Source organism: Mercenaria mercenaria, chromosome 2 (assembly GCF_021730395.1).
Source record: "Mercenaria mercenaria strain notata chromosome 2, MADL_Memer_1, whole genome shotgun sequence".
Taxonomy (NCBI): Eukaryota; Metazoa; Mollusca; class Bivalvia; order Venerida; family Veneridae; genus Mercenaria; species Mercenaria mercenaria.
Window position 1 is genome coordinate 1268719 of NC_069362.1, and position 26765 is coordinate 1295483.

Consider the following 26765-nt stretch of genomic DNA (forward strand, 5'->3'; position numbering starts at 1 on the left):
TACATTTTTAGCTCATCTGATTTTTTTGAAAAAAAATGATGAGTTATTGTCATCACTTGATCCGCGTCGGCGTTGCCTGGTTAAGTTTTATGTTTAGGTCAGCTTTTCTCCTAAACTATCAAAGGTATTGCTTTGAAACTTGGAACACTTGTTTACCATCATTAGCTGACCCTGTACACCAAGAAACATAACTCCATCCTGCTTTTTGCAAGAATTAAGGCCCCTTTTGGACTTAGAAAATATCATTTCTTGGTTAAGTTTTATGTTTAGGTCAGCTTTTCTCCTAAACTATCCAACATATTGTTTTGAAACTTGCAACACTTGTTCACAATCAATAGCTGACCCTGTACAGCAAGAAACATATGTCTATCCTGCTTTTTGCAAGATTTATGGCCGCTTTTTGAAAAAGACGTTAAACCCGAACACACACACTCCCTTTTGGACTTGGAAAATATCAGATTTCTTGGTTAAGTTTTATGTTTAGGTCAACTTTTTCTCTTAAACTATCAAAGCTATTGCTTTGAAACTTGCAACACTTGTTCACCATCATAAGCTGACCCTGTACAGCAAGAAACATAATTCCATTCTGCTTTTTTCAAGAATTATGGCCCCTTTTGGACTTGGAAAATCTGATTTCTTGGTTAAGTTTTAAGTTTAGGTCAGCTTTTCTCCTAAACTATCCAACATATTGTTTTGAAACTTGCAACACTTGTTCACAATCAATAGCTGACCCTGTACAGCAAGAAACATAATTCCATCCTGCTTTTTGCAAGATTTATGGCCCCTTTTGGACTTAGAAAATATCAGATTTCTTGGTTAAGTTTTATGTTTAGGTCAACTTTTTCTCTCAAACTATCAAAGCTATTGCTTTGAAACTTGCAACACTTGTTCACCATCATAAGCTGACCCTGTACAACAGGAGACATTACTCCATCCTGCTTTTTTTTCAAGAATTATTGCCCCTTTTGGACTTAGAAAATCAGTTTTCTTGGTTGAGTATTATGTTTGTCAGCTTTTCTCATAAACTATCAAAGCTATTGCTTTAAGACTTGCAACATTTTTTCACCATCATAAGTGGACGCTGTACATCAAGAAACATAACTCTATCCTGCTTTTTGCAAGAATGAGGGCCCTTTTAAGACTTTGAAAATCATGGGTAGGACAATATTTCTATTATACAAAAAAATCAGATGAGCGTCAGCACCCGCAATGCGGTACTCTTGTTGTTTTTTGAGATACAGCCTTGAAATTTGGATGACATATACAGTTTTGCACACCGATCTTAACAGCATAGAAATTTGGACCATGTCAAAAACTTTCGATAAAGATTTCAATACTAATCTTTAATGTTTTTAGCCCTGACCTACTGACCTACTTTCTTGTTTTTGAAGCTACAGCAAAAAGATTTGGACCACATGTATTGTGTTTGATACAGATTTCAATACTCATCTTAAATAGTCTTAATCAGGTGAGTGATATAGGGCCATCATGGCCCTCTTGTTTATAAAATTATGCCCCTTTTTCAACTTAGGAATTTTTGGTTGTTTTTATGTGAGCTGGTATCAAAGTACCCACTAATGGGTACTGTGATGGCTTGAAATGCATTGAACAGGATCCATATCTCTGATTTTCATTTTTACAAAATAATGCCCCTTTTACAAAACATATGGCTTAAAGTTAAATAAAATGCGTGACATCACAGTTGATTTCATGAAATCTAATTGAAATTTTTGTTATGTGCCTTTTTCCTTCAGAATTCCAGTTTCCGAGCCATCTTGTCCACAAAGTAGGTTTCATTATGTCTCCCACCACACAGTGGTGTGGGAGACACATTGATTTACTCCAGTCTGTATGTGTGTCTGTCTGTCTGTCACAGAGCTTGTCTGCACTCTAAGTTGAATATTTCTCATCCGATCTTCACCAAACTTGAACAAAATGTGTTTGACCATAAGACCTCGGCCAAGTTCGATAACTAGCCAAATCGGCCAAGACACTTCAGAATTATGGCCCTTGACATTAAATAATGAATCACCTAGACTCATAAAAATGCTGAAATTTTCATTCTCAAACATGCACCAAAAACCATTCATCTTGTCCGCACTCTAAATCAAACATTTCTTATCCGATCTTCACCAAACTTGAACAAAATGTGTTTGCCAATAAGACCTTGGCCAAGATTGATAACTAGGCACTTAGGAATTATGGCCCTTGAATTACCAAAAATCAGCCTTTTTACACTTGTCTGCACTTTAAGTCAAATATTTCTCATCCGATCTTCACCAAACTTGAACAAAATGTGTGTGACCATAAGTGCACATGGTTTAAATAGACTTGTATAGGGAAAAACCTTTTAATATTTTCTTGTTGAAGTTACAGGATAGAAATTATAATTTTTGATACAGATTTCAATACTCATCTTGAATAGTCTTTGACCTACTGACCAACTTTCTTGTTTTTTGAAGGTACAGCATAGAAATTTGGACCACATGTATAACTTCTGATACAGATTTCAATACTTGTTTTTAATATTGTTAACCCTGAGCGACTGTCAGACCTACTTTCTTGTTTTTAAAGCCACAGCAAAGAGATTTGGACCACCTGTATAATTTTTTAACAGATTTCAGTAGTTATCTTGAATAATCTTTACCATGACCTACTCACCTAGTTTTTAGCTCGACTATTCGAAGAATAAGTAGAGCTATCCTACTCACCACGGCGTCAGTGTCTGTGTCACACCTTGGTTAAGTTTTTTCATGCCAGTCCACATTTTGACAAAGTCTTTTGAGATAAAGCTTTGAAACTTTCAACACTTGTGTACCATCATCATGTCCAGTTTTAGGCAAGAGTACATAACTCCATCAAGGATTTTGGCTGAGTTATGGCCCTTTTTAACTTAGAAATCTTGGTTAAGTTTTTCGTACCAGTTCACATTTTGTGTAAAGTATTTGACATATGGCTTTGAAACTTTTATCACTTGTTTATTAACAGTCTCTATCTGTAGGCAAGAGTACATAACACTGTCAACTATTTTGGCTGAATTATGGCCCTTTTTTGGACTTGGAAATTGGTACAATTTTTGTACAAGTCCATGTTTTGTCAAATCTATTTGACCTGTGGCTTTGAAAGTTTGAACAATTGTTTATCATCATGGTTTCTGTCTGTAGGCAAGAGTACATAACTCTGTCAAAGATTTTGGCTGAATTATGGCCCTTTTTGGACTTTGAAATTGGTTCAGTTTTCATACAAATCCATGTTTTGTCAAAACTATTTGACATGTGGCTTTGAAACTTTGAACACTTGCTTATCATCATGATTTCCGTCTGTAGACAAGAGTACATAACTCTGTCAAGTATTTTGGCTGAATTATGGCCCTTTTTGGACTTGGAAATCAGTTAAGTTTTTCTTACCTGTCGGTATTTTTCCTAACCAGTTTGTCATATGGCTTTGAAACTTTGACCACTTGTTTACCTTCTTAGTCTACTTACCTAGGACAAGGACTTTACCTCAGTTATGGCCCTTTTTTGGACATAGAAATAAGTTAAGTTTCGCATACTGTTTGATATTTTGTCTATTAACTTTTTGATATAAGGCTTTGAAACTTTGAACACTTGCTTACCAACATGGTCACACATTGCAATATAGTGCAAGACTTATCCAAATCCACAAATGCAGGTACATTGTCTTTTCTATTCCTTTTCTGTTGTCTGAAAATCTCTGGTAATATTTTGACCCTGTACTTCTATCAATGCCTCAAATAGTTGAGCGCGCTGTCAACAGACAGCTCTTGTTCGTTTTGAAGCTTTAGCAAAGAAATTTATTCCAAGTAAGCAACTAAACACAGGTGAGAAATAAAGGGCCATCATGGCCCTCTTGTTTGTGAGAAACAGTCTCTTGTTTTAGTTTTCTTTGAGAATCATTAGCTTAACGTGAACAGAAAGTACTTGAGTAAAGCTATTGTGATCACTCGACGTCCGCTTGCCCAGACTTTTCTTCAAACAACATCTCTAAAACCATTTAGTGGAAGTTGACAATCAACTTGATATCATATTTTGTGTTTGGATTGTAACTTAATAACCATTCAAGGGATTGATTTTAAACTTTGCTTATAGGTAGGTGGTAATGAGAAAATGTGCAGGGCATATGAACCAGGCTTGCAGGTAAAAAGATCAAGATCACAAACAAAGCTCGATTGTGAGGTTTCTTGATCATATTTCATGTGACAGCAAAACCATTTAAGATAACACAAAAACTGGGTTGCTAGGTCATATGTCAAGGTCATAAAGCGTGCTTAAATTTAAGGTCAAATTTGTCTGTCATATTTCATGTCCTGATCACAGCCTAATATCCATTGAAGCAACTGACTTCAGACTTGGCATATAGATAGGTATTGATTAGGAGATTTGCAGAGCACATGAACTGGGATGGTCAAAAGTCAAGTCACAAAGTGTGCTCAAGTATGTCTGTCATATTTCATGTCTGGAGCACAAACCCCACCTACCAAGCATTCCTCACTCAAAAATAACTTCCTTTCAGAATGTGCTTTTATTAAATTTTTCAACCTTTGTGGCTATCTTTCTTGTCGGTTGACTCTTATTTTTAAATTATTATGATATGGAATTTGGCAGAGGCATTTTACTATGAAAATATCATTTATAATTTTGGCCATAAGATTGATATGAATCAGCATTGCTTGAAAATGCTACCACTCCTGGAGACCTTAAAAACACTATGTTTCATGGTTCTTGCATGATAAGGAAGAAATTCATGAAAATTTCTGTTACAGATTTGGTGAATCAGGCTGGTATCTGTACTGAGTACATCTAGAAATACAACACTTGGTCTACAGTCAATATTTTTTAACCTGATAATTGACAAGAAAACTGCACTCAATTTTTTTTTTAGTTCACCTGTCACAAAGTGACAAGGTGTGCTTTTGTGATCGCGCATCGCCTGTCCGTCCGTCCGTAAACATTTGCTTGTGACCACTCTAGAGGTCACATTTTTCATGGGGTCTTTATGAAAATTGGTCAGAATGTTCACCTTGATGATATCTAGGTCAAGTTCGAAACTGGGTCACGTGCCTTCAAAAACTAGGTCAGTAGGTCTAAAAATAGAAAAACCTTGTGACCTCTCTAGAGGCCATGTTTTTCACAAGATCTTCATGAAAATTGGTCTGAATGTTCACCTTGATGATATCTAGGTCAAGTTCGAAACTGGGTCACGTGCCTTTAAAAAGTCAGTAGGTCAAATAATAGAAAAACCTTGTGACCTCTCTAGAGGCCATATTTTTCATGGGATCTGTATGAAAGTTGGTCTGAATGTTCATCTTTATAATATCTAGGTCAATTTCGAAACTGGGTCACGTGCGGTCAAAAACTAGGTCAGTAGTTCTAAAAATAGAAAAACCTTGTGACCTCTCTAGATGCCATATTTTTCACAAGATCTTCATGAAAATTGGTCAGAATGTTTTCCTTCATGATATCTAGGTCAGGTTTCAAACAGGGTCACGTATGGTCAAAAACTAGGTTCTACTAGTAGGTCAAATAATAAAAAAACCTTGTGACCTCTCTAGAGGCCATATTTTTCATGGGATCTTCATGAAAATTGGTCAGAATGTTCACCTTGATGATATCTAGGACAAGTTCGAAACTGGGTCACGTATGGTCAAAAACTAGGTCAGTAGGTCTAAAAATAAGAAAACCTTGTGACCTCTCTAGAGGCCATATTTTTCAATGGATCTTCATGAAAATTGGTCAGAATGTTCATCTTGATGATATCTAGGTCAGTTTCGAAACTGGGTCAACTGCGGTCTAAAACTAGGTCAGTAGGTCAAATAATACAAAAAACCTTGTGACCTCTCTAGAGGCCATATTTTTCATGGGATCTGTATAATAGTTGGTATGAATGTTTATCTTGATGATATCTAGGTCAAGTTTGAAACTGGGTCACGTGCCATCAAAAACTAGGTCAGTAGGTCAAATAACAAAAAAACCTTGTGACCTCACTAGAGGCCATATTTTTCATGAGATCTGTATGAAAGTTGGTCTGAATATCCATCTTGATGATATCTAGGTCAAGTTTGAAACTGGGTCAACTGCGATGATAAACTAGGTCAGTAGGTCTCAAAATAGAAAAACATTGTGACCTCTCTAGAGGCCATACTTTTGAATGGATCTTCATGAAAATTGGTCAGAATGTTCAACTTGATGATATCTAGGTCAAGTTCGAAACTGGGTCGCATGCCATCAAAAACTAGGTCAGTAGGTCATATAATATAAAAACCTTGAGATCATGAGATCTGTATGAAACTGGTCTGAATGTTCATCTTGATGATATCTAGGTCAAGTTCGAAACTGGGTCAACTGCGGTCCAAAACTAGGTCAGTAGGTCTAAAAATAGAAAAACCTTTTGACATCTCTAGAGGCCACATTTTTCAATGGATCTTCATGAAAATTGGTCTGAATGTTCACCTTGATGATATCTAGGTAAATTATTAAACTGGGTCACGTGCTTTCAAAACCTGGGCCATTAGGTCAAATAATAGAAAAACCTTGTGACCTCTCTAGAGGCCATATTTTTCAGTGGATCTTCATGAAAATTGGTCAGAATTTTTATCTTGATGATATCTAGGTCAAGTTCAAAACTGGGTCACATGAGCTCAAAAACTAGGTCACTATGTCAAATAATAGAAAAAAACGATGTCATACTCAGTTCAAAACTGGGTCACGTGGGGACAGGTGAGCGATTCAGGACCATCATGGTCCTCTTGTTTTGTTTTGGTTTTGGATGATATTCAGGTTTTACAGGACTTTACAATACTACTACACAAAATTCAAATATACATGTACAAGAAAAGTATGAAAAAAATCAAGAATTAAAATGTTGTGTTTCTAGATGTACTGAGCATAACTGCAACAAAATACTGCTATATTCAAAACGTAGTACCCTTTATTACTTAAAGACTATTAAGATTTATTATATTTTTGTTGGTTATACTAGAGATTAACTGTTGTTTTTGAGGATACTTTTTACTGGTATGTAATTATTTTGATTCCAGGAAAACACATCAGTCAGTAAGATGAATCAGAGTGAAATATATAACAGGATAGCAGCTGGGAGATTTGCCCTTCTAAATAGCAACAGCAGTGATAGTGGTACATACTGTCGACACAGGGATCTGTGGGTAAGGTAATTTATCAGAGTGGCATAGGTAACAATATGGCTGGTAGGCAATTTTAGTAGCTCACCTGTCAAGTAGTGACAAGTTGAGCTTTTGTGATTGCCCTTGATACGTCTGTCTGTCCACAATTTCTTGTGAACACATTAGAGACTATATTTTCCAATTGATTTTAATCAGACTTGCACACAACTTGTACTGGCATAATATCTCAGTTCCTTTCGAAAACATTTTAATAGAGTTATGGCCCCCTTAAAGGGCCAAAATTTGCTATTTAGCTCCCATGTCACAAAGTGACTAGGTGAGTTTTTGTGATCGCGCAGCGTCCGTCTGTGCGTAAACTTTCGTTTGTGACCACTCTAGAGGTCACATTTTTCATGGGATCTTTATGAAGGTTGGTCAGAATGTTCATCTTGGTGATATTTAGGTCAAGTTTTGAAACAGGGTCATGTGCAGTCCAAAACTAGGTCAGTAGCTCTAAAAGTAGAAAAACCTTGTGACCTCTCTAGAGGCCATACTTTTGAATGGATCTTCATGAAAGTTAGTCAGAATGTTCACCTTGATGATATCTAGGTCAAGTTCAAAGCTGGGTCACGTGCCTTCAAAAACTAGGTCAGTAGGTCGAATAATAAAAAATCTTGTGACCTCTCTAGAGGCCATATTTTTCATGGGATCTGTATGAAAGTTGGTCTGAATGTTCATCATGATGATATCTAGGTCAAGTTTGAAACTGGGTCACGTGCGTTCCAAAACTAGGTCATAGGTCTAAAAATAGAAAAACCTTGTGACCTCTCTAGAGGCCATACTTTTCACTGGATGTTCATGAAATTTCGTCAGAATGTTCACCTTGATGATAGCTAGGTCAGATTCGAAACTGGGTCACGTGCCATCAAAAACTAGGTCAGTAGGTCAAATAATAAAAAAACCTTGTGATCTCTCTAGAGGCCATATTTGTCATGGGATCTGTATGAAAGTTGGTCTGAATGTCTATCTTGATATCTAGGAAACTGGGTCACGTGCCATCAAAAACTAGGTCAGTAGGTCAAATAATAAAAAAAATCTTGTGACCTCTCTAGAGGCATATTTTTCATGGGATCTGTATGAAAGTTGGTCTGAATGTTCATCATGATGATATCTAGGTCAAGTTTGAAACTGGGTCACGTGCGTTCCAAAACTAGGTCATAGGTCTAAAAATAGAAAAACCTTGTGACCTCTCTTAGAGGCCATACTTTTCACTGGATGTTCATGAAATTTCGTCAGAATGTTCACCTTGATGATAGCTAGGTCAGATTCGAAACTGGGTCACGTGCCATCAAAAACTAGGTCAGTAGGTCAAATAATAAAAAAACCTTGTGATCTCTCTAGAGGCCATATTTGTCATGGGATCTGTATGAAAGTTGGTCTGAATGTCTATCTTGATATCTAGGAAACTGGGTCACGTGCCATCAAAAACTAGGTCAGTAGGTCAAATAATAAAAAAACCTTGTGACCTCTCTAGAGGCATATTTTTCATGGGATCTGTATGAAAGTTGGTCTGAATGTTCATCTTGATGATATCTAGGTCAAGCTCAAAACTGGGTCGACTGTGGTCAAAAACTAGGTCAGTAGATCTAAAAATAGAAAAACCTTTTGACCTCTCTAGACGCGATATTTTTCAATGGATCTTCATGAAAATTGGTCTGAATGTTCACCTTGATGATATCTATGTAATGTTCGAAACTGGGTCACGTGCGGTCAAAAACTAGGTCATTAGGTCAAATAATAGAAAAACCTTGTGACCTCTCTAGAGGCCATATTTTTCAATGGATATTCATGAAAATTGGTCAGAATTTTTACCTTTATGATATCTAGGTCAAGTTCAAAACTGGGTCACATGAGCTCAAAAACTAGGTCACTGTGTCAAATAATAGAAGAATATGATGTCATACTCAGTTCAAAACTCGGTCACGTGGGGACAGGTGAGCAATTCAGGACCATCATGGTCCTCTTGTTTGCCTTTTGCAGCCATATAGAGACTTCATTTATGGTTTGATTTGATACAAACTTGCAAAATATCTTTAACAACAACAATTGCTCTTGGATTCCATGATGAATACGTCAGATTCAATCATAGGTTTTGGAGTTATGGCTCCTGATTGACCCGTGAAAGAGCCTAAATGTGTTAATTTTTACCTTGTGAAGATGATAGAAGTGACATTTTACTTTTGATTTTAACCACACTTACACACAACTTTAGTTACAATAAGATCTCGGCTAGATTCCATCATGGGTTCTAGTGTTACTGCCTCTGAAAGGGGCAAAATTTTCTATGTTGGCCCTTTCATCTATATAGATGTTCCATTTATGCTTTGATTTGATACAAACTTGCACATCTTGATGATCTAACTGGGTCATGTGGGGTCAAAATTAGGTCACCAGGTCAAATCAAAGGAAAAGCTGGTTAGCACCATAAAGGCCACATTTTTGACCCTATCTTCATGAAACTTTGTCAGAATGTTTATCTTGATGATTCCTAGGACAAGTTCAAAACTTGGTCGTGTGGGGTCAGAAATTAGGTCACCGCTCAAATCAAAGGAAAAGCTTGTTAACACTCATGAGGCCATATTTATGGCCATATCTTCATGAAACTTGGTAAGATTGTTTATCTTGAAAATTCCTAGGCCAAGTTCGAAACTGGGTCATGTGGGGTCAAAAGTTAGGTCACCACTCATATCAAAGGAAAAGCATGTTGAAACTCTCAAGGCCACATTTATGACCACCCTATCTTCATAAAACTTGGGCTGAATGGTTATCTTGATTCCAAGGCCAAGTTTAACAGGTGAGTGATATAGGATCATCATGACCCTCTTGTTTAATAAATTGCCATAAAATTTGGACCACTTGTACAGTTTTGAACATACATCTCGAAACTGATTTTCAGTGACCTTTATTTTGACCTTCTTACATACTTTCTTCTTTTTAAGATACGACAATGAAATTTGGAGATCTTATACAGTTTTGCAGACAATTTTTGAGCATCTTTGTACATTATCTCCCTGTACAATATACAAATGCATTGTATCATATTTTCAATACCCCTGTTCCCCTGACAATAAGCTTGGGGGTTTTCATCACCATTAGTGATAGGTCTTGTTTAAAGTAGAAAAAAACATTTTCTGACTAAATTTGTTGTATAGCAAGCTTATTAGGTGTCACCCTGGTATTAAAATATTTCTGGGTTGTTGTAGGAGGAAGTTCTTTGTAACTTTGAAGTTCACAATTTGAAATTATCTCTACCTTGAATTGTTAAATTTTAAATGTATTTATTGATACTTTGTACATTTTGTGTAATTTCTGATGTCTTTAACAGGTGTTTTGTCTTATTTTTTATGCCCCCGAAGGGAGGCGTATTAGTTTTCAACTATCCGTCCATTCGTTAGTTTGTTTGTTCGTTCGTTTGTCACAACGTTAACTTTTTACATGAAGGCACTTTACTCACGAATCACTTCACCTAGGACCTTCAAACTTCACATGCTGATAGTACTTATTGAGTACACAACCCCTGTTGACTTTGGGGTCACCAGGTCAAAGGTCAAGGTCACCAGGTCAAAGGTCAAGGCGCTGCGGGGGCATTTGTCACCATTAGTGACAGCTCTTGTTTCAGGACTACATTTCCATGTGGAAGGGTTAAAAACTCCAGACTGGCCCCCTCGACAAATGTGTATTTGAAATTTGAGCAGTACTGTAACTTCGATGTGTAGCAAAAAAAAAAAATTGTTGATGATAGTGTTTTTCATGGCAAGATTCAATGAGTCATTGTTAATCTTTAGAAATACAGAGCTGCCAATCATGTAATTGTCTCCATGTCCAAATGTGCTTGATCTTCAATACAACAAAGGAGAAATTGTACCGGGCCGACACTTACATGCAAAATAGTTAATGTTGAATATCTCGGCAACTAAAGGATTTACAGCAGTGAAACTTACAGCACACTAATAGCTGATAACAATAAAAACCTGTAGCTAAAAAGATTTTATGAAGGTTTAGGAAATTTTTATTTTATTGATTTTTGAGTCTGCTAAATGCTGAAAGCATTTGACGAGTCCTTGCTATCGCCTGATTTCTCATTCTCATTAAATGGCCTCACAACACAGCGAATAGATGTAGTTCCATTAGATTGCCTCTAATTTCAAAGGGTTCATTGATCGGATGAAGTTCAGTATGTCAATCCCATTTGCTATGACCAATATACGATGTAATCTGTCAAATTTATTAAGTGTAATTGTGCAATACTCGAATAAAGCCATGTATTTTCTTCCGTGGTAACTCATTAAGCATAAACACGCATAACGATTCTGTGGGATTTGGTAATACATTTGCGCATATGATTATGGTGACTAATGTTTTGCCCTTTTGTCACAAAATAGCAATTATGATATTCACAAATTCAAATAAAAACTGCGTATTAACTTATAAGCCAAATTATCCATTTTTTACCCTGTCCGTTTCAAAAAATAATCTTTAAAATCATTGCTCAAATAACAAATTTATTGCGCTGTGCATTCCATGAATTGTGCAGGCTTACCAAGCTTGCGTAACATCCAGCGAATCCTAATTACATTCTGGGCACTTGTCGGCGAACACACTTGACCTGTCTATAACAACGCCTCTACGACGTTGCGCTTGAAAATATGGACCGGTTCACTGAAAAAATACTACAAAGATCGGCAAGATCAAAATGATGCAAATCTGCAAGTGGCGAAAAATGCAAACATCTACATACAACTTCTTTCTAAATCTTAACCTTTCTGGAATTTTGACTGGTTCGGATAATTTGCTGACGATTCAGGTCGCAAAAAAATGAAACGGTCACCCATTCTGCGTTTCATGATGACACATGGGTTGAATTTTGCAGTCAGTAAGCAGATAAATTATCAGGAAAAGAAGCTCTTACTGGTTTGTTTAATTACTACTGATTTTAAAAATGATTTTATTTCTTATTTTTCGAGAAATAAACAAATCGGTGAAACATTAAATTGTATTTTCTTGTAATTTTTTTAAATCAAAAGTAGATCGTCTATGTTAGACCGCTTTGACGAAACAAAATTTTTTTTATGAAATGATTTAGATAAGAGGTAATATCACCATAAACTTCAATGTCAGATACTGCCAATTGCTGCTAAACTGTCTTTGTGTCATCATAATTTGTAAAACATATTGTTGACACTGGAGATTTTGGCAGTATAAAGAAAAATGTAATCGTATCTGGATATAATATTTTGGGCGAATATTGAGCTGTGTTATGAAATTTTAACATTCAAGTAACAGACATGATAGATATTATTGTAACAGAAATGATTCTAGAATTTATTTTTATAACACATACATAGAATCTGTATCAGACTTATATTGATAATTGATAGTGCATGGACTTGGGGACTACTGACATGGTTTTGAAGGGGTTAACAGGTCTGAAGTAGCATAAATGATGGTTTTAAGTAAAAAAAGAACTGCATTTATTCATATTGGTCATCTTTTCCAAAATTGGTAGCTAGTCTGAGTAACTTCCCTTAGTTTCGAATGCGCAATTTTCCTGTCAGTGTAAACATTCATGACACTATATATTGACACTAAGCAACATTTACATATCTTTAAACACAAAAGTAAGTATACTTCAAATTCACATCACTTATAATATGATTGAACAATATCTGAAAAGTTCTTTCGTCCATCCGTTACAAATTGTATGTGACAGTCCACACTATAACTTACAAATTTCAATATATAAATTGTCATATTCAAATTTTATCATGTGCGAATATGTACCAGCCGATAATTGCCTGAGGCAAATGTTTACTGGAAAAATATATATAGTCATGGGCAGTATCTTAGTGTCAGCCGTAAAATTGTACTTTGTACATTCAACATTTTTATTTTTGCGAACCACTCTTCAATTTTAGAGAAATATATTGGTTTTAAATACTTGTATAATGTCATCAAAGTCTTACTAGGCATCGATTGAATGTCAGTTTCATCTATTGTAACAAAATCTCTGTTTAGTTGGGAAAAAAACTAAAAACAAACTGAAACTGGTAGACTATACTACCAGTACATCAATCATTAGCCGGCTCTCAGGCCCTTCAGGCCTTTGATTTTTTTGCGACCACTTGATGTCCATCATGTGTCCGTCGACAGTTTCTGAAATAATCTTCTTCAAAACTACCTGGCAGATTTACACCAAACTTTACAGGAGTGATCCTTTGTTGACCCCCTTTCAAAATAGCCCAGAGAATTTAAATCCAATAAGAACTGTGGTTGCCATGGCAACCAAAACGAAAATCTTCATAAATCTTCTTCTCTGAAACTGTTAGCCAGATTTCAAAAATATTTTGTAGAAATGATCTCAAGGTGACCCTCTGTCATAATTGCTTATAAGCCATTCTATTTCGGTAAAAAACATAGCCGCCAGGAGTGGGGCTTATTTTCCCTTCATGGCTTTATCATAAATTTCAAAAATATTCTTCAAAATTACTAGGCAGATTTACACCAAACTTCACAGAAATGATTCTTTGATGGCCTCCTTTCTGAATTGCCCAAAGAATTAAAATCCATCCAGAACTGGGGTTGCCATTGCAACGAAATAAAAAATCTTTATAAATCTCCTCAGAAACTTTTAGCTAGACTTCAAATATCTTTTGTTGAAATGATCTCTAGGTGACATTCATTGAATGACCCTTTTGTTAATTTTGAATTTCATTAAGTAATGATCATCTCCCTTTAATATATATTTTTTATACGCCCGTCTCTGAAAGAGTGGGGCGTATTATGTGAACACCTGTTGCTGGCAGCGTCCAAAAGCGTGTCTGCTGTCTAAGTTGAACAGTTTTCATCCGGTCTTCACCAAACTTGGTGACATTGTATGTGGGCATAATACCTCGGTCAAGTGTGATAACCAGCAAAATTGCCCCAGGCACTCTTGGGTTATGGCCCTTGAATTATTCAGAACCTGCAAATTTAGCTATGTCTGCCCTTTAAGTCAAATAGTTTTCATCCAGTCTTCACCAAACTTGATGACAATGTTTGTGGCCATAATATCTCAGCCAAGTTTGATAACCAGCCAAATTGCCCTAGGCACTCTTGAATTATGGCCCTTGAGTTACTCGAAAAACTGCAAATTTATCCTTGTCCACTGTAAATGAGTTGAAATGTTTTCATCCGATCTTCCACAAACTTGCAGGTAATGTTTGTGGGCATAATATCTCAGCCAAGTTCGATAATCAGCCAAATCGCCCCAGGCACTGTAGGATTATGGCCCTTGAATTACTCAAAATCTGCGAATTTAGCTTTGTCCGCTCTCATAAGTCGAACAGTTTTCATCAGATCATCACCAAACTTGTTGAAATTTCTGTGGGCATAACATCTCGGCCAAGTTTGATAACTAGGAAAATTGTCCCAGGCACTCTTGGATTATGGCCCTTGAATTAGGTCAAGTTTGATGGCAGGTGTATTTTGTGACAGTCTGCCACTCTTGTTAAATTTTTTGAAAGTCGCTATTTTTATTGTATTGCTTTTTCAAACAGTTCTTTAAGGATAGATGAAATTTTAGAACAATGCTGCAACTAACTGCAGATCAACAGTGTCTTGCATGAAAATGGAAAATGTCTTTTTTGGAGTGATTGCATTAACAAACTAGGTTAGGCTACGGTCAGTTTGTTACAGAGATCGGAGAGACCCACCGTCTGCTGGTTATAGAACATGAACCAGTCACCGTGTTGCATTATTGGTTCCTTTTAGAGATTTTGGTGTGCCAGCCAGTCAACAGGCATCACATTCATGCAATATAAACTGTACATTAAGGCAGTTCTGCACATTTGGATCGAAATTATTTCTACAATGTAAAATTTGATTAAACTCTGATTTTTCAAAACTTCAGAATATTACCTAGATAATTCAGCAAGTAAAAAAGATAGGGTCGTATGCTTGATTTTTTGCTAGACTGATTTGCAAGATAGGGACCTCTCACAATATTTCATAATGGGAGTATATGGGAAAATCATAACTTTCCGTGTGCTTATTTTTGAGATATTTGACCATGATTAAAGTAAGCCGGATATTTCATGCTAATTTTAAGACATTATTTTGAATTATCTAACTTGTGATATGTTTTAGTATCATATTTTGACCTTAGAAATATAGCAACAGTGCCATTGTAATAAATTTTCTCATAGGTTGCAATTTAATTCATAATATGATTTTCATTTATGTATGCCAAATCCTGTCTTTATATTCTACGTTTTCTTGAAAACTGATGTTACACCATCACTTCCGGTTTATCGAAAGTGTGCAGACCTACCTTAATGTTCAACACTTTGTGTTTGAGGGAAATAGTACAAATATTTTACAAAAAAAATGTTTTTCTCATTCTAGGTGCTAGGGGCATTTTGATGTTGAAGGGCATTGCTTAGCAGACTGTCAAATGCATCATTTGTCAACGCATTGACTATAGTTCTGTTCAGTAACTTTTTAGCTCACCAGAACACAAAGTGCTCAAGGTGAGCTAGATTGACGGGTCATAATGCCCGTCGTTGTGCGTCGTCCATTGTGTGTCGTCCGTCAACATTTTCCTTGTTAACACTCTAGAGGCCACATTTGTGACTCAATCTTTATGACACATGTTTGTATAGATGATCTTTAGGTTAAGATTGAAACTGGGTCATGTGGGGTCAAATATTAGGTCAGTAGGCCTGATCAAAGGAAAATCTTGTTAACACTTAGAGTCCACAGTTTAAGCTTGAAACTCATGAGAATTTGTCAGAATGTTTGTTGTGATGACCTCTTAGTCAGATTCAAATCTGGGTCATGTGGGGTCAAAAACTAGGTCACATGGTCAAGTCAATGGAAAAGCTTGTTAACACCCTATAGAGGCCGCAGTTAAAATCTAATCTTTATGAAACTTAGTCAGAATGTTTGTATAGATGATCTCAAGGTCAAGTTTGAAACTGGGTCATATGGGGTCAAAAACTAGGTCAATAGGCCAGATCAGAGGAAAATCTTGTTAACACTCTTAGTTGGAAACTCATGAGAACTGATCAGAATGTTTGTCTTGATGACCTCTAGGTCAGATTCGAATCTGGGTCATTTGGGGTCAAAAACTAGGTCACACGGTCAAATCAAAGGAAAGGCTTGTTAACACTCTAGAGGCCACAGTTGTAATCCAATCTTTATGAACCTTGGTCAAAATGTTTGCCTTGATGATCACTAGGTCAAGTTTGAAACTGGGTCATGTGGGGTCAAAAACTAAGTCAGTAGGCCAGGTCAATCTGGTGAGCTATATAGGGCCATCGTGGCCCTCTTGTTTATGCATTGGTGTCTTCAAATAACTTGGCATAAGTATTCACCATTACAAGACATTATGTCAATTGCAAAGGTCAAGGCCTAGGGCACCCATATTGTTTATACATGAAATTACCTCCCTTTTATATGATAAAGTACAATACAGGTGTTTTATTAGCTCACCTGAGGCTCAGTGTGAGCTTTTGTGACTTGATGTCCGTCCTGCATCTGTCAGCTATTTATTTCTTGTCTGCATGATAGTGGTTCCATTTATGATTTGATTTTAACCAAACTTGCACGCAATTTGTATCACCATAAGATTTTGGTTCCTTTCTTTAACCAGCTTTATCCAACCATGAGTTCCAGAGTTATAGCCTCTGAAAGGGCAAAAATAGCTTGTTGCCATATTTAAGACCCTATCTTATGAAACTTGGTCAGAATGTTTATCTTGACGATTCCTAGGCCAAGCTTGAAACTTGGTCATGTGGAGTCAAAGTCTAGGCCACCCGCTCAAATCAAAGGAAAAGTTTGTTTAAACTCTATAGAGGCCATATTTAAGACCCTATCTTCATGAAACTTGGTCAGAATGTTTATAATGATGATTCCAAGACCAAGTTTGAACCTTGGTGATGTGTATTCAAAATCTAGGTCCCATGCTCAAATAAAAGGAAAAGCTTATTAACACTCTAGAGGCCACATTTATGACCCTATCTTCATGAAACCTGGTCAGAATGTTTTATCTTGATGATCTCTATGAAGTATTTGAATCTGGGCCATGTGGGATAAAAAAACAAGGTCACATGCTGAAATCACATTAAAAGCTTTTTAACACTCTAGAGGCCTCATTTATGATCCTATCTTCATGAAACCTGGTCAGAATGTTTTATCTTGATGATCTGTACCAACTTCAGACCCCTAGATTAAAGGTCAAGGTCACACTTGGCATTCAAATGTTTACTTGATTTGAACAGGGTCTGTTTCCTGTCTGGTCCAGAATTCTGTCATCCATCAAGGGATTGAAATTTTACTTGGCATAAATGTTCCCCGTAATCAGACAATGTTTCATGTTTAACACAAAGAACCCTAGCTCAAAGGTCAAGGTCACACTTGGATATCAAAGATCAATAGTTTTTTTTTTCCTTTCCGGTTCATAACTTTATCAAGCAAAATAGGATTTGAATATAACTTGGCACAAAAACCCAGACCCCTGGCTCAGAGGTCAAGGTCACACTTCAAGGACAAAAGTCAATAGATTTCATTCCTGTCTGATCCATATCTTTGTCATCCATGAAGGGATTTTAATAATACTTGGCACAAATGTACCTCATAATAAGGAGACATGTCTTGCACAACATCCAACCCCTATTTGAAAGGTCAAGGTCACACTTGGAGGTCAAATGTCAATATTTTCTTTTCCTTTCCAGTCCATAACTCTGTCATTCAATAACGGATTTTAATACTCCTGGACACAAAAGTTCCCCATGACAAGACAATGTGTCATGCATAATATGCAGACCCATAGCTCTGAGGTCAAGGTCACACTTTAAGGTCAAAAGTCAACTTGATCTTGTCCTGCCCAGTCTGTAAAATATTTTAATATAAGCTCATGTGTCAATTAATTAATTGCAGAATTGTTGCTTGTCACACTCAAAATGGCACACCCGTTGAGTTTTATCTCAAGAATGGCTGACAAATGCTCAAGGTCATTTTTGTTCATTTGCAGGTAAAGAATTCCATGTGTTGGTAGAAACTTACAATGAAACCACCAATCACCAACACTCCCTAGACCAGAGCAAACTATTGAGTGAGTTAGGCAGAAGCTGCAGTTCCAGGCATATTATGCTGTAGAGTAGCTGCTCTCATTGCCGGTAAGCAATTTACTTCTTCTGTCAACTCATTGTCATTGATACGAAATTTTTCTGTGATAGCACTACATCTGGCCTCAGGGGTTTATTTTTACTAGGAAAGTGACGGCATCTTCCCTTCAGAAAATGTTTCCAAAAACAAATCAATTTTCCCTAATCTATCTCCAATTTTTATGTTTCAGGGATTAAATTTAGCGTTCGCTAATTCGGGAAATTCGAGTAAGAATAAAAACATTGGTGTTGGAGATCATGGCACTAGAATATTTTCGCGATCACGTTTGAAAATCAACGAATTCGCTCAAAATGTCCTTTGTTCTTTAAAAGCTCCTGTGGGTAGTTATTTTACCGATAATCATGTGACCACTTGTAGATGCTTGTTGCTGTTGTGCAAATGTAAGGTAGCAGGTACACTTAGATTCGCAAGTTTTGGGCTTGGTCACTTTCCTAATGAACAGAATCAGGGTGGCCATTTTTAGCTCACCTGAGCCAAAGGCTCATGGTGAGCTTTTGTGACCGCTCAATGTCCATCATCCGTCGTCCGTCCGTCAACATTTTCTAAAAAAATCTTCTTGAAAACCACTAGGCAGAATTACACCAAACTTCACAGGAATGATCCCTGGGTGGCCCCCTTTCAAAATTGTTCAAAGAATTGAATTCCATGCAGAACTCTGGTTGCCATGGCAACCGAAAGGAAAATCTTTAAAAATCTTCTTCTCAAAAGCCAGAAGCGCTAGAGCTTAGATATTTGGCAGGGCTCTCGCGACTGGGCGACTTGAGCGAAATAGGCGCTCTAGAACTTCAAACTTCGCTCAAATCTAACCTCAAAGCGAAATGCAAGTCGCCCGATTTTCTTTGATTTCCGCACTCTAATTACTGCTACCCAGACTGTTGACAATTTGCACCGTGTCATAATGAGTGTCGAATACACAAACACACGCCGGCAGCATAATTTAAGCTCCGCCTACCTCAGGTACTTGCGAGATTATGCCGAGAAGTGTGAAAGCGAATCAAATTATCCGATACACCAGAGTCTATTGTGTTAAGCCAATCAGCGCCGCGTTTACGTCTTTGACACTTCGCGTTAATTGTCAACATGTTCGAGTGCAAAAAAAACACAATGTTTTATTAAAGAAACTGCTGATTAACTATGCGATTAATTGGAATATGGTTCACAATTATTTGTTATCTATAATAAAAGAACGACATGTAATGTATTAACTACGTTAAATTGACTCCCATCGATGAATTTATTTGAATATGTATTTCTAGATTACTGTACACATTTTACTTTCAGTTTTATATTTCGAGTGAGATACTGACATTCTTCGGTGAATGACTCGGTGCAAAGAGCTATAAAAAATAAATACACTTCTACTTCTTTGCTCGGTGTTAATAATAAACACTTCATACATGTACAAGATATAACCAAAATTCGGCGTGTTACATTTATAGCATCGGCTTGAATTTGAAAACGACTTTTTTCAGAATTTTGTAAGAAAACGATAACCACTGTATGGGAAATGATCTAACTAAGAAAATGAACGGTCACATCAATGTTTTTTATCAAGAAACAAGAAAATTACAGCCACCTTTCGAATCACTCAAATCATTGCGGTAGAAAGTCTTCCCACTTCTCCCTAAAGTCTCCCCACTTCTCCCTAAAACAGCTTGAGGGAGAAGTGACTTCTCCCAAAAATTTGGACCTAGCTAGACCCCTGTTTGGTGTGAAGCATTGCCTAATGGACCTCTACCAAATTTGTTCAAATCATGACCCCGGGGTCAAAATTGACCCCACCCCAGGGGTCACTTAATTTTACATAAGAAAATCTTAAAAAATCTTCCTCTCAAAAACCAGAAGCCCTAGAGCTTAGATATTTGGTATGAAGCATTGCCTAAGGGACCTCTACCAAATTTGTTCAAATCATGACCCTGGGGTCAAAATTGACCCCGCCCCAGGGGTCACTTGATTTTACATAAGAAAATCTTAAAAAATCTTCCTATCAAAAACCAGAAGCCCTAGAGCTTAGATATTTGACATGTAGCATTGCCTAGTGGACCTCTACTAAAGTTGTTCAAATCATGACCCCAGGGTCAAAATTGACCCCACCCCAAGGGTCACTTGATTTTACATAGGAAAATCTTCAAAAATTTTCTAAAAATAAACCAGAAGGCCTAGAGCTTAGATATTTCACATGTAGCATTGCCTAGTGGACTTCTACAAAATTTGTTCAAATCATGACCCTGGGGTCAAAATTGACCCCACCCCAGGGGTCACTTGATTTTACATAAGAAAATCTTAAAAAATCTTCCTCTCAAAAACCAGAAGCCCTAGAGCTTAGATATTTGGTGTGAAGCATTGCCTCATGGACCTCTACCAAATTTGTTCAAATCATGACCCCGGGGTCAAAATTGACCCCGCCCCAGGGGTCGCTTGATTTTACATAAGAAAATCTTAAAAAATCTTCCTCTCAAAAACCAGAAGGCCTACATCTTAGATATTTGACATGTAGCATTGCCTAGTGGACCTCTACTAAAGTTGTTCAAATCATGACCCCAGGGTCAAAATTGACCCCACCCCAAGGGTCACTTGATTTTACATCTAGGAAAATTTTCAAAAATTTTCTAAAAATAAACCAGAACGCCTAGAGCTTAGATATTTCACATGTAGCATTGCCTAGTGGACTTCTACAAAATTTGTTCAAGTCATGACCCCCGGGGTCAAAATTGACCCCACCCCAGGGGTCACTTGATTTTACATAGGAAAATCTTCAAAAATTTTCTAAAAATAAACCAGAATGCCTAGAGCTTAGATATTTCACATGAAGCATTGCCTAATGGACATCTACAAAATTTGTTCAAATCATGACCCCCGTTATCAAAATTGACCCCGCCCCAGGGGTCACTTGATTTTACATAGGAAAATCTTCAAAAAATTTCTAAAAATAAACCAGAAGGCCTAGATCTTAGATATTTGACATGTAGCATTACCTAGTAGACTTCTACAAAATTTGTTCAAATCATGACCCCCCCCCCCCCCCCCCCCCCAGGGTCAAATTGCCCCCGCCCCATAGGGTTACTTGATTGTACATAGAGAAATCTTCAAAATTTTCTAAAAATAAACCAGAAGGCCTAGAGTTTAAATATTTGACATATAGCATTGCCTAGTGGACCTCTACAAAATTTGTTCAAATCATGACCCCCGGGGTCAAATTGTCCCAGCCCCAGGGGTTACTTGATTGTACATAGGGAAATCTTCATAAATTTGCTAAAAATAAACCAGAAGGCCTAGATCTTAGATATCTGATATGTAATATTGCCTAGTAGACTTCAAACTTTTTTCAAATCATGACCCCCGGGGTAAAATTGGCCCCGCCCCAGGGGTTACCTGATTGTACATCGGAAAATCTTCCAAAAAATTTCTAAAAATCATCAGTTTGACATTTGAAACATGTAACATATTACTCAGGTGAGCGATTCAGGGTCATCATGACCCTCTTGTATAAATAGTGTGCATGTTTTGTGCTTTTAATTAATGACAAGATCAGGACTCTCATAAAAGAATACAGAAAGTTTTAAACCATCCATTGAAAATAACGTGCCAAAATCATCAATTTTGCACTTATTTAACAGCCTGCAATGATCCTGTTGCAGGAACAATGTCCAATTTTATTGCATTTCTCAATTTAATAGTCCCTTCTGAACAACATGATATTAATGGAATGGGGGCCCATCCATCTTGTTTTTTTGACAAAATAGCAAAAATGTTCCTGAGTATCAATCAGCAAGCATGGAACCCTTCTATGATTTGAATTTCCCGTGCCAAGGTGACTCATCGATTCATACAAATCTGTCAACAGTTAGTTTTACAACTGACATCAGAATTTTACCTGTATCGGCTGTTTAAATTTTCTAAAAAATTAACAATCATTATCTCTCACTTTAATTTACAGATGTCCAAAATCTTGAAGTTCTAATTATAACAAATATTGATGGGGGCCAAAATTGAAGTGTACCCTGCTACCTTATTATTGGAATATCTAAGTAAGCATCTTGACAATATTTGTTTTCATTCTGCTTGGTGATAAGGAGTTTTTTTGGGCGGAAAAGGCCCATGGAGGCCTAAAATGCTAGTGACACCACAGACAATGACCTGAAAGAAATTAGTAAAAGTCCAATAAATCATTGAGTACTTTGGTTCCTACTTTCGAAACCAGAAAGTCCCAGCCTGTTGGAACCATGAAAAAGTTGGAAATGGAGCTGAACATTTAAATTTTATATGAAAAGCAAACAACAACAAAGCAACTCAATAAATTTAGCACATAAAACAGTCTTTAGATAATTGCAAGTGGAACCCACCATGTTGCTAGTGGAAAAAAATTGCTAGTGAGAAAAATGTTAAATTTGATCCCTGAAATATTGAATATGACAATAATGGCTGTATCCTGAAGGGCAGATGCAAGTAGCATATTGATTGCTTCTCCTTTGCAGTTCCAGAGTCTTTTGTAGTTTACCATTTTATTTGAAAGGAGATCTCAGGCAATGCACTTGAAGACTAGTCCATATTTCTCTTCCCTGGGTAGTGAAATATTCAAGTTTTTTCGCTTTCCAGAACTATGTTGTTTATAGACATTGTTCATAATGTAGATCAGTTGATCCAAATCCATAATGGTTTTAATTCAATTTTCAGATCTGGTTGTTGTAGCCAAAGCTCAGGTTTCTTGCAGCAGCCCTTATCCACCTGGTCTTCGTTTACATTTGAACTACATCCAGGATTTGTCACAGCTCTAGGAGGAAGAAGGTGATTTCTTATGTCTTGGCTTGAAATGTCCTCCAGCTAGATCTCTCTTTAAGTTTTCACTTTGACATGTTGAATTCTATACATGTAATGTAAATATTTGAGGCAATAGTATAACTAGTAGTAGTTTTTGTACCATCATTAACACATTTGTTCTTTGCTGTTTTTGTAGTGATAATATAATTATGCTAATTCAGCTATCAGAAACTCTGCTTGTAATGCATCAGTAAGAGGTGATAAGTCTTAGTTAATCACTTTTGATCTTAACTTATACTATAAGTAAACAGTATGGTATATAGGTATGATTTCCTTTCAGAAAATAGTTGTAATAATCATAATTGGTCTTTCTTTTGAAATTTTGTCCTTTAAGTCTTTGAAATATCAATTTTACTATATCATTTTAATCGGCAAATCTGATGGGGTAGGGGGGGGGGGGGGGGTTTACGAAAAATTCCCTATTTCTTGTAGTAATTTCTTATTTGATATACCATTTTACAAAAAAAAGAATAAGGCATACTGTTGCATAAAAGATCTTTCAAGACCAGTTGGGGACATCAAACTTTATTTCATGAAAATCCATCAGATATTTTCAAAGATGTGAACATTTTTCTAACGTACCTACTGGTACTGATGATAAACCCGGATATGAGGATTTTTACCTGTAACTTTTTTATTTCTGCAAATTGTTATCAATGGTTGGTATCAAAATAAATCTTAACATTTGCTGAAAACTTTACATAATTAAAAATCATATTTAGTAGGGGTATGTAAAATGGGGACTGTGCAAATGTTGACTGATGATAAATTCAACCACTTTGTCATTTACAAAATTTTCCTCATAGTATTATATTGAATCTTTCCCAAAAATGCTGCAACAGTCATTCCGGATCAAATAATGAAAAGTGACCCAATGTCAGGCCTTTATGTGTTGACAGTGAGCATGCGTAAAAAAACCCACCCTCTTCTCCAATAATTTTGGATAAATATTTTGTTATACTGATAAATGTAAGTCATTTATTTATACAGAATATTTACTAATTTTGTTTTTGTTTACACCAGTTGGTGTTGTAAGTAGTTGCTATTAGATGGTGTGTTCAATAATATGAATAACTGATTGCAATTGAATAATTCCAAGGTGGTTGACTTTATCATCTGTCCGGGTTTATCACCAGTACCAGTATTTTTAACTTGAAATACCAGTTTCCCAGCCAATTTTCCAGCAAAGTAGGTATCATGTTTATCGTGATACTGCAGTACAGAATTTGGATTGCAGTGAGAATGCCTTGTTTAACATTTCTCATAATACCCTAATTTACAAGAATATGTGTAAAAATTTTGGTTAATTTAAAATTTAGTAAGATTTGGCGTCACCTCTGTATTGAAGTACATCCGGGACGTTGTATCCTAGGAAGAGGAAGTAGTTCTTAGAAATTTTGAAGTTCCCAATTTGAAGCAATCTTTACGTTGAATTGTTAAATTTCAAATGTATTTATTGACACTATACAATTTTGGTCTTTTCTTATATCTTTCACTGTTATTCTGTCTGTGTTTTTCAGGACTACATATCTGTGGAAGAATCAGAAAACTACTCCAGACTTGTTGCCTTGACAGACGTTTATTGGAAATTTGAACAATGACTGAATACTTTGATGAGTAGCAAAAAAAAATTCATTGTTGATGAAAGTGTTTCTGTGGCAAGATTGACCGGGCCAATGTTAATCTTTAGAAATACAGAGCTGCCAATGCTGTAATTTTCTCCATGTCCAAAAGTGCTTGTCTTCAGCAGCAAAGAAAGAGAAATTGTACTGGGCCAACACCATAAGGAGACAATCTTGTTTGATTTGTGTGTCTGTGGTTGAAAGGGACTACCTCGCAGAAGGATGTTTTACATTAATATTCTTATAGTGGATTTTGATTACACTTGAAAGAAATGTGTATGTTCAAGAAACATTGATTAGTTAGAAATGTTGTTTGATTTCCTGTCTGTCATAAAAGTAAAAATTAGTTGTTTACAAACAACGGTGCACAATAACTGACATGATAAACTGTATTGATATAAGTATTATGATTAAGTACATTATATTAAATTCATATATTCTTTGGAAATTAAAGGATGTGTTAATTTCTAAAATTTCCATTGTTCTGTTGCTGACTGTTATAGGAATGGTCTCCGTCCATCCATCCTTCCGTCTGTCCGTCCGTAACACTTTCCTGTCCACTCCATACCTCCTTAACCCCTTGAAGGATTTTCATGAAACTTGGGTCAAATGGTCACCTCATCAAGATGATGTGCAGAACTCGAGTCAGCCATGTTGGCTCAAGGTCAAGGTCAGAACTCTGGGTCAAAGGTTTGAGCCTTCCATTTTGTGATCACTCTGAATCTCCTAAACCCCTTGAAGGATTTTCATTAAACTTGGGTCAAATGATTACCACATTAAGAACTCATGATTCAGCTATGTCAACTCAAGGTCAAGGTCACAACTCGAGGTCAAAGGTTTGAGCTGTGTATCTCGTAAACCCCTTGAAGGATTTTCATCAAACTTTAATAGAAGTCACCTTATCAAGATGATGTGCAAACTCATGAGACAGTCATATCAGTTCAAGGTCAAGGTCAAAGGTTTACCCTTTCACTATCCATAACAGTGACGGGATGGGGGATTTAGCTGTCTTTCAGACTGCCATGTAAAGATTTGAAAATATGAACAATTGTAGGGTTAACGAACGTTTTTTTGTGTAACAACATCTGCAGAATCCCAAGGGATTGGTTGGTGCACGAGCCCGTAGGGCGAGTGCACCAACATAGCCCGAGGGATTCTGCAGATGTTGTTTCACGAAACAAACGTGTGTTATCGCTATTCTTGCATAAAACACAACTAAAGTGCTGGAAATATCGAAAAAACAAGACTATTCAGCTGACATTAGCCGATCGAAGTCGGCCGTTTCAGGTTATGGACACATGTTTTATTTATGCATTTCCAGGGCCAACAGAAACAGTGCATATTTTATACATGCTGAACGGACATTCTTGATGTGGTAATTTCTATAAATATATGTAAAATAAGTATGATTCCTACTTTTTCCGATATATCGGTAGGAACTTTAGGTCTAGAGACTCGGAATTATGAGAAAAGGGCATACACGGCATCCTGTCTTTACACAATATTTGCAGGTGTAGTGAGATGCAGACAGAACAAAATTCTGCTTAGTTTAAATTGATAGTCTGTCCCTTACGCTTTTTTGTAAACATTATCGTGCAATAGAAATTGGTATCGATACCTATATTCTTCATATCGTTAGAAATGAAATCTCGTAGAAAATTTTGATTTGCACCCAACCCCATCGCGATCAAAGTTTGATAAACACAAAATTTTGAATTTTTCCAACATCGATATAATCAACTTATATTGAATTCATAAACTCAAACATGGTTGGTGAGATCTACAAATAAATTGAAAAATATATAATAAATACCTTCTGTTCATCAAATGTTCATTAACTATGGAAAAATCCTTCAAACTTAACGCTTCATCATGTTTATGCTTTACATTACACACCATCACTACATCAGTAGACTGCATAGATAGACACAAACATTTTTTTAAAGTTTCAATGTAAG

General features: G+C 36.5%; 1 long non-coding RNA gene across 5 annotated transcripts in view; it reads left to right on the forward strand.

Moving 5' to 3' along the window:
* LOC123532910 (uncharacterized) overlaps positions 1 to 25874 on the forward strand; it is a 59980-nt gene extending 34106 nt beyond the window's left edge. Inside the window, exons 9-13 of one of the 5 annotated variants that reach the window (XR_008368054.1) lie at positions 7058 to 7183; positions 18213 to 18357; positions 22305 to 22395; positions 23042 to 23152; positions 24706 to 25874. This is a non-coding gene — a long non-coding RNA (uncharacterized LOC123532910). Of the gene's footprint in view, positions 1 to 7057; positions 7189 to 18212; positions 18358 to 22304; positions 22396 to 23041; positions 23153 to 24705 lie in introns of all 5 variants that reach the window. The other 4 variants (XR_008368050.1, XR_008368049.1, XR_008368052.1 and 1 more) reach the window with 4 other exon arrangements.
* The last annotated feature ends 891 nt before the right edge of the window (positions 25875 to 26765 follow it).